The 10,172-nt window shown below is 33.5% G+C and overlaps 1 long non-coding RNA gene across 1 annotated transcript; it reads left to right on the top strand.

Annotated features, from left to right (window-relative positions):
* The first annotated feature begins 314 nt into the window (after window positions 1–314).
* Window positions 315–1,399, top strand: LOC145073824 (uncharacterized). The gene is made up of 3 exons (XR_013691555.1): window positions 315–427; window positions 557–769; window positions 872–1,399. It is a non-coding gene; the product is annotated as an uncharacterized LOC145073824 (long non-coding RNA).
* The last annotated feature ends 8,773 nt before the right edge of the window (window positions 1,400–10,172 follow it).

Here is a 10,172-nt window from a genome sequence, read left to right as displayed (position 1 = left end):
CAAATCAATAATGTATTTACACTTACTATAGAAATATTACATACAAAGAGTTTATATTATGTTAATACAATAAAATAATAAGGGTATGAAATAAATTTTTGAAAACTAAAAGGTACATTTTTAAATACATACATAATTATAAGGGCCAGAAATAAAAGTGTATCTTATGTACGTAAATGGTTTCTTTAATTTAAGGGTAAACATTATCAATCAACTATTGAAAATTCTTTATAGAGATCAATTATTTCATCGTCCAGTTGGAATATTGTCGTGTATATAGATAAATCATTTGAAAACGTGGATCTCATGAAATGTTTTAGACATGGATTTCATGAAATATTTTAGATATATATAGGCTAGATGAACAACTTCAGAGTTTCATAAGGAACATCGTCCAACTTTTCTGAAATACAGGCCGAGCAAAATGGTACATACTTTCACCATATTCTGAGAGTTTGTTTTTTTTATATTTGAGAATGTTAGGTTTACATTGTTTCTTCATTGCTAAAATTCTTTCAACTCTTTTAGTAATATTTTATTTCTGATCCATATGCAGGAAACCAGTGCCACATACGTATGGGGTACACCTTGGGGAGGTAAAGGTGGAGAAAACGTCTGGCAATTCATAATACCTGATGGTGGTAGTCTTGCAGGGCTAACTATTAGTAGTGGAGACGTTGTAAATTCCATCCGCTTCGCTTACAAGGATAAGTATGGCTTTACGCTTACTTCTCAACACTTCGGTGGCGATGGTGGCTCATCTAATACGGTAAGCTTTGAATTCATCTGTAACATATACACGTAAGTATCGAACTTAAGTTCTTATTTTATAATTAGTATATCAATCATGATATTTATTTTTCGGCTTTAGATCACCTTCGCTGATGGTGAGTTCCTCATTGGGATTAGTGGACGTGTTGGATTTATTAACAATTTAACAGTGATTACGTCATTGTCTTTTGAGACCAACAAGTACACCTATGGGCCATACGGCACAAACCCTGGGACTGATTTCTCGTTTGGGGTCACAAATGGTAAGTTTTCCGGATTTTATGGAAGGTGTGGGCTTTACGTGGACTCTTTGGGTGTCATTCTTCAGCCAAAAGCATGATATATGACACAGCATGCATGCTTGTCTTTGATGGAAACAAATGTTAAATGGTCCTTTTTGTTTCGTCTTCTAAATGTGCTACTTATATAATGTATTTTATATATTTTAAGATCGTATCTGGTTTCTTCAGTGTGACACTATAAAAATAAGGTCGGAGTTACAGTTACAATTACAATAAGCACCCTTGTGCATTTGGTTTTTCATGTACTCCTATGTATCCTTTCATATATGTAACTATATAAAAAAATCAATATACAGGTATGCTATATGCCTATATTTGTTGCTCAAGGGAACATCTAAGGTGGGTTTATGTCATCAAAACTCTTTTTACGTTAACTTAACATACAATCTGTAAACTTCTCAAAACAAATTTTTTTATTTACTAGTCGATGAAAGTAAAATAATGACTATGCCACTACTCAAAACTGACCCAATATTTCCGACAGCCAAATTTGTCCGCATATATGAAATATGGGGAATATTTAAACAAAGAGTTGTTATTAAAACTTGTGAACCAAGATAAAAGAAATAAGAAGAGGACGAATTGCACGGATTAATTCCTTTTTCTTCTTGTGAACATGCACGTACAAAGCACACAAAAAGAAATAAACTTGGTGCGCTGTTATTGGATAAACAAAAACGGAATTTGACATCTATATATATACTAAAACAAATAGAATCTTATTCTAATACTGAATCTAGGAAAAACAACACTTATACTAAGGTAATCAAAATTTTCTAAAATGCCCTTATTTGAATTAGACAAAACCAAATCCATAAATAATTTTTTTTCTTATAAACCGATTAATCCAACAATCACCCCTTAATCTGTTGGATCATAATGCTCATTCAGAATAGTGTTTAATCAACATCTTTTCAAACCATCTTGATTCTAGAATTTCCTGGACACCCATCCTCCATCCCGGTCACACGTAAAGTCTTCTCTCAACCATTTTGATTGTGTACAACATGTGTAATATGTAACATGACATCCCGTTGGACACGTTCAGTATCATCTCGACCTTTCTTGGATCCCTGACCTCTTCCTTGGCCACATCTAAAACCACCTGATTTGAACTTCCAACGCCATAATGTTCACACCGTGTTGTTTGTCGATTCCCTTCTTGTTTTTACAACCATATGTGTGCCAATCAATCCTATTCCGAGAGATTCTTCTACCGAACACCCTTGGTTTAACCATCTCCCATATGTCTTGTACACGCATAATCAACTTGACTTTGATTGATCACACCAGATAATTCTTTAGGGTCAAAACCAGAACATGATATGACATCGAACCTTCTTCTTTTACTATCGACATCCAATTCTCTCTTTTGACAACCCCGACCTCTTTAATCAAGCTTGTTCTGAGAGCATTTTTTCCACCGACCAATAGTACATGGTAAGACCACCTTTACTGTCATCTATCATCCGCAAAAACGAATCGAATCAAAGCCACTTGCTTTGATGTCTTTCTGTCTGTTTATCACGTACCTCCGGTTTGTCTCTCGTTATCGTTAGAACAAGCCTGATTAAGAGAAATCGGGGTTGCTATTGAGATGCTTCAACTTGAACTTAAAAACGACTCATGCCCCCTTAAACTGAACCCATTACGTTTACCCTGCAACGAAAGACTACTCCTTTTCTTACTCCCAAACCAGCCTTCTACATCTCCACGATCCGTAGTCTATGATACCAAGTGTAAACAAAAGGTTGTTATTAAGACTTGTGAACCAAAATAAAAGAAAGAGGAAGAGGACAATTTGCAAGGAGTAATTCCTTTATTCTTCTTGGTACATGTACATACCTCACAAAAAAATATATACTTGCTACATTTATATTGGATTAACAAAAGTGGAACTTGACATCTATGTATAGAATCCTATTCTAATACCAAATGTAGGAAAAGCAATGACTTATACTAAGATAACCAAAATTTCCTAAAATACCCTTATTTGAACTAGACATAACCAAATCCAAAAATAAGGAAACTTTCCTACATACTAATTAATCCAACATAATATGTTTGAACTTTGGTGGACGGAATTAATTATAAGATGAGGAATATTTGAAATATTAAAACTCTATATTCCTTAAATTATTTTTAGAGTAAATTACATGTTTGGTCCCTATGACTTGTTGGAAGTAACACCTTCATTCCACAAGATCCATTAAAACTTGTTGCAATCTTGATCCTTTATTTAAGATGGAACCGTTAAGACTCATGGCACATGAGGGTATTTTCACTATTAGAAAATAGGCATTTAATGACACACATTCCACGTAATAAAAGGGTAGAGATGACACAAAAATGCATGTCATTAAAGCCTCAGTCATAAAGGAACATGACACGCATCTGCGTGTCATAAATACTCAAAACACATTTACAATGTGTATTACGACACACGATTTTCGTGTCATAATTTTAAGTCTTTTAAAAAGTTATATATATTTTGTATAATTACTAATTTTCACATTGAATGATAATTAATTTCTCATAATACAAAACAAAATACATATATAGCAAAAGAAGACATTTCATATATTAACATCATATGTCAAACAAGTTATCAAAAATATTATAGGCCACATATGTAAAATACTAACAAACATGTCAAAGTTATCAAAAAACATTGTTTGTTGACACACATATCACCGAAATATAAAGGCTGCAACAAAAGACGACCATTCTTCAAGACTTCCATCAATATCAGAATTTGTGTACTCCATTTTTCTGCCTCCAAATGAGAAAAAAAAAGTTGTACCCCACTGTAAGGAGGGAGTATCATGCAAAAGCATGGGATATTCAAAAATTTTTGTAAATAACTGCAATGATCTTTACAGGATTACAAAAAAGTTTTATGAATATTTGATATATTATCACAGAATGTTCGGAAGAGAGGCATTGAATATTCATCGTCTAGAGGTAGTAACTGTTGTGGAGGCCTTCAAAATGGGTTTGGAGATAGAATCCCCATTTTATGAGGATCTTGTTATGACCACGTGCATGAAACTGAATGAAGTTAGAAACATGGCCTTAAGATTCATAAGGCTAGAGGAAGACAAGTTGATGCAAAAGAAAATTCGAGACATCTTCCCAAATATTCCACAGATCAACGCTTTACAGGAAACCAAAGAACCACATAGTCAATGCACTAGAAGATGAAGAAGATGACGAAGAATATCCTAAGATTTCTAATTACTATTTTTTATGTTGACACTACATGACTAATTTTTCCATGCAAGATTTAGGTGATAAGGCAAGATGACTGAAGAATAACAAAAAAGTTAACGCTTGGAAAGTGTTGGATTAGTGTCTAAGTCCATAACTATTTTGGTATGTACTTGACCCTATTATGTGCATGGTCCTTTTGGGTTGCCTTCACCATAGTAATATGTAGGATAAATTAACAAGAGAAATGTTTAATTATGATTTATTAATATATTATAAGAATAATATATTAAAAGAGAAATCATATTGTTTAATTAATATTAGTCAAGAATTAAATGATAATTAATTTTGTGGCTAAAAGAGATTAATTAAACTTAAGGGATTAGAATAGTAATTATAAGATAATTGCAAGAGTGGGCTAATGGACTCCATAGAGTGGAGTGGAAAAATTTTATAGGGAAGCCCATAAGATTTCGTCCATGACTCTAAAGAAAGGGATCCATGGGCTGCTTAGGGCCTAAGCAGTCATATTAGGGCTTCCTAGTTGAAAACCCTAATAGCCTACATGTATATATAGATCCCTAAGGCCCTAAAAACGTGGTAAGGAGTTCCTCTAGGGTTTCTAGACATTTTGGGCAGCCTCCTCTCTTCTCCTTATTCATCTAGTTGCTTAGTGGTGTTTGTGACTCCATTAGAGGTGCAGCACTTGTGGCACTAAGCTTTCTAAAGCTAATCAAAGAAAGGAATTGATTGTTATTGCAATATAACAATCAAAGGTAATTACTAAACCCTTATTTCAGTTCTTATTTGATAGATCTAGGGTATATAGCTTTGGATATTCAATTGCATGTTCGTTAGACAAACTAGATCCAAAAGCTATTAGGGTTTGCATGTATACCATAGGATTGTTGTATTGCTGAAAACCAATCAGTGGTATCAGAGCCTATGGTTGTTTGTTTGATGTACTTGATGCTATGGTTGATTATTCATGCTTTAAAATCGAAAATTAGGGTTTCTGGGGGCTGGACTCGCCGAGTCCATGGTGGACTCGCCGAGTCCATGGTGAACTCGACGAGTGCATGCTTAACTCGACGAGTCAGCCGGTCAGAAAGAGGTAATTTCGGGATTTTATGCTCCTTTGGCTGTGAGATAGTTACCAAAACGTTTTTATTGATATAAATATGATTTTTATGATCTTGGATGATTATCCTTGCCAAAATAAAAGATAACTTCGTATTAGTTAAATAATTATTTCCTTATATGATAAAAATTAATTATTTGAATTATTTGGTGAATTATCTTGCATGAAATTGGACTAGATCAAAATTAGATAATTGCCTTATTTGAATTTTGTGATCTAGAATGTTCTTGATAAAGTTTGGAAAAGTTTCAAATTAACCCTTTAGGTTTCATAGTTTAAATTTGAGCTTAATAGTTTTAGTTTTGAAATTTAAATAGTTGAACCATAATGTTTTGAAATGTTCAAAACTTGCCCTCAAGTTTTGGAATTTAAAATTTAATTAAAAGTTTAATTTTGTAATGTTAAATTCTAAAACCCTAGTACTTTGAAAAGTTCAAATTACACCCTTATGTTTTTATTAATTAATTAAAGTGTATAATTAAAAGAGATTTAATAAAACATAAAGTTTTGATTTACATTTAATTAAATTAAAATTATAATTTATTAAATTAGACCACCTAGTATTTTAAAAGTGTAAAATACACCCTATACTATATAACATTAAAAGTCTAATATTATATATATATATATATATGAGTAAACAGTCAGACTTAACGTTAGTAGGCCTCATTCACGAAGCTGGTCTATAAGGGGTGTTTAAGGAAATTGCCTATAAAATGGTGATTGAATGGGTATCCACTCTTACCCACTGCACTCTTGACTAGTGGAGGGTCGTTAGCCGAACGGGTAGGATAGGACGAAACCTTCCATTATAAGTATAATGAAGTATACAAAGGAACTAAATACTCTCATAAATTCCCAAATCATAGTTACTTTAGGAAAAATGTGAAATTGTATGCTAATCCATGGAATGACAATTTGTACCCTTGCCAAGACGTTAGTGGAGCGTGTGTGGTTAACCGGCACACTAATTTGGGGTTGGCATTGGTGGCGAAGGGTGGCTCGATGTTTGTCATAGATCAATGGAGCATGTGTGGATATCCGGCACATTGATTAGGTGATAGTAGCATTGAGTGCACCACGTGATTCGTATGGTTATTCACACCTTGTTTGTGATCCTCAGCATCCCAGTCACAAATAGTAGGGCATAATTGAGATTAAACATGCCATTGAAAAGTTCAATGAATCTCAAAAGATTTAGGAGTTTCAATTCATTTAAAACTTAAACTTCCTTTTCGTTTTTCATGGTGGAAATTGGTAAATCGTCATTTACCTACCTTCAAATATTCTACGACTAGATTACGACGTCCCTCTTCTAGGTTGTAGAGTATTGTGTTGGATCCTAGCTTGATGTTTATTTGGGTGTTACATCAAGAATTCTAATCAACTTAACTTGAATTTTCTCCCGTTTTGTAGATATCTGAATCTTACAATGGTCTTCCTAAATCCTTTGGAACAAGCTTTCCAAATAAAGATGACGTTCCGAGATACGATCAAGGAAATGAGAGTCATGCTTCATTTCCTCCACCTCCTCCAATAGTTCTCCCTGGCCCACAAGTTCAAAGGCTTGAAAAGTTCAAGCTCAATCAAGCCCTTTTGGCAAGTAAACACGAAGATGGGAAACCTGTGTGTGCACACGTCTTAGAGATGAAGTCACACATTGATAGATTAAGCATGTTGGGTGTCAAGATTTCAAGTGAGTTGGCTGTTGACTGGGTTCTTCAGTCACTTCTTGAATCATATAGTGGGTTCGTTAGAGAGTATTATATGATGGATCACGATGTGACCCTCATTGATATTACTTATTTGCTTATAGCTGCTAAATCAGCAATGATTTGGCGTGCTGGTCAAGCAAATTTGTCTAGTGAATCAAACTCCCAAACTTCAATGGATACTGGCAGCATTGGAAGTCCAGAAAGAACTAAGTCTGTGATTTTCTGGTGTGATGTGCCAAAGGAGTCCATTTGCTTTTATTGCCAAGGGAAGGGGAATTGGAGACAAAGCTGCCTAAACTACCTGAGAGATCTAAGAGATGGGAGAGTCAAGAAGTATGGCTCTGCTTCAGGTAAAATCCATTAACTAACTCTTTTAAGTTCCTATTCTAGATTCTTAATACATGATGTGATAAGATTACATTTTGATGTTTTGTAGGATCGAAGAAAAGTGAGGAAGCTTAAGGGAATAAGTGAGCTGAATCTAATCATGAAGAAATGGATTTCGATCGCATCACTTGAAGATTATATTCTTGAGCTACTACTTGGAGTTAGAATAGATTGCTAAGAAATATGTAACAACATAGTTTTTCAATTGAATTGCATTGTAAGGACAGGTTTTTCCGCAATAAAATAAATTTTGATTTTATCTTATATATTTATCCTTGCAATGGCATGTATGAAAAAATTGATGTTTGAAGGTTTCTATTATTAGCAATAAAGGATTTGATTCTTAATTATGTTATTTGTGGAAATGTCGATAATTTACCAAATAGGAGAGTTTCTCATCGCCCAAGTTTCAATTGGACAGAAACTTGGAATCATACAACTTGGTTGCATCAAGTGAAGGACTATGAGATTGAGTACACAAGTTTGTGTGTTGATCAAGTCCACCACAAGAGTGACAAAGATATTCGTCATGATTTACTAAAGTTTAGTAAATATGATTATATTTATAAGATTAAGTATAATTCTGAGTTGATTGAAAAGGTTTCAATGAATAGCAGATCGAATAAGAAGAATCAAGTAGGCAGAAAGATAAAAGTTTCTCTATTCTAAGAAGAAGGGAGAGTACTTTTTATTGTGTTTTATGATAAGTCTTAATGATTAAGTACCATATCTCAATTGATCCTCTAAGCGAGTCTTAGTGCATTTGTATGTATAAGAAGAGGAATCGAGAATTGTGGAAGTGGTTAAATCAAGAAGCCAATCATACTTCATTACAATATCAAGTCTTAGAGTTATAATACAAGATTGTGAATTGAGTGACAAGTCTTAAAAGAAGGTTTATAACACTTAACAAATGTGGAATTTGGAAAAGTTTTCTTATTCTTGCACATTTAAAATTGGTAAGTTGTGCTGTCTTGGATAAGACAAAGACCAACTAGGACCAATTATGTGAAGTGTTTTGTCTTGATAAGAAATAAACTAACTCTTGAATATTTGTTTTGTCTAGAAATGTTTTCTGACAAGAGAATCATATATGTCAAGAGGTCGGTGGGAGTTTTAATGATCTTAAAAAAATGTTCAAGAACAAATCAAGAATAAACCTTATCGATCATCAATAACACACGACTTAAGGCTTACAACCTATCGTGTTGACATTATTTCGCTTTTGTGCCATTCCAATTGAGTTAATTATGTATGTGAGTTCTCATTTGAATGCATGAAGACAAAGGGCCTTGATCGATGGAAAGTACATTGATATGTAAGGATAAGTTGCTAAACTACTTGGAAGACATGATGGGCACTCATGTTACCATAAGGCAAGAAATCAAGATCAAGAAAGTTCAATCCATATGAGTTTGGATTTGTCGCAAACTTGGTTTTGGCAAATTCACATGGATAGGAACACATACACCATAAAATCTAAGTGTCATAAGATTACCTCCTTCATGAAAATGATTGTGAGGAAATGCTTTCGCTAAGAGAGATTTTAAGAAGATAGCAATTGTGAAAATTGTATTCTCAAATTCGATTATGGTTACGACATCCCTTTCCATAGTTCGAATTGTGAGATTTGGCAATTAGTCTAACATTGGGGACTTATTGATATATGTTCGGAATTGTTTAGACACACATATGAGCTATCTAAGGCAAAGGTGTATAAGTTTAAGAAGCTTAGATAAAGGCTTATCGAGGCATCTGGTATTAGAAATATGAACTTTAGAAATTCAATAGGCATTGTTTTCTGGAAGTCCAACTATTTTCTGAATACATGTCAAAGCTAGTGGGAGCATAAGTGTTATGCTTATATGATAATAATCATCATGATAGTGGGAGCATAAGTGTTATTCTTCTATGATTATTATGGCAAGTATTGCAAGTTAGCAATATTAATTATAGAAAAACAAAGATTCAATTTGCAAAGTTGCATGGGTTGAAAAGATGTTTTACTATAATTAAGGGAGAGAATATTATACTTCGTTTCAAAATCTAAAGCTTAGATTGAGAAATTTTTAATAAATTTAGTCAAAGGATACATAGTGTGTTCTTAAATTTCGATTATGATTACGGCATCCCTCTTCATAGTTTGAATTGTGAGAACGTGACACATAAAATATTATGGCAGAAGATTGATAAAGTATCATATCTTTATGTCAGACATTATGCATCGTGTCCCATAAGCTTCGGGTATATGATCGATTGCAAATGCTATAATATTCGACCGTTCTTAAATTTTCCAAATGTCTAGCGCATTAAGAGGGAAAAAGGACTAGAATCAGTTTTGACTAAAATAATTAAACAACTATCAAATGACGATTCAAAGTTCACTGAGGATTGGTCGCTTGTGAGTAGTTGGAAGTATGGTATTGGATGGACCATATTGACATTATTATGAATAGATAAGATTCTATTAAGAATGAGTTGTCATATGGCAAATGTGGAAATGTTTCCATATTGGGAGTTGGATTTTGAGAATCTATGTCTAGATTAGAAACTTTTATGCAAGAAGGATGTTCAAAGGAATGTACCTTGAATGTGAGACTTCACGTCTATGGAATTGTCTTGTAACAATTTCTAACAGAGTACTTT

This window comes from Lactuca serriola, chromosome 9 (genome assembly GCF_051521515.1).
Source record: "Lactuca serriola cultivar US96UC23 chromosome 9, Lser_US96UC23_V15, whole genome shotgun sequence".
NCBI lineage: Eukaryota > Viridiplantae > Streptophyta > Magnoliopsida > Asterales > Asteraceae > Lactuca > Lactuca serriola.
This window is presented reverse-complemented; position numbering and strand designations above follow the sequence as displayed.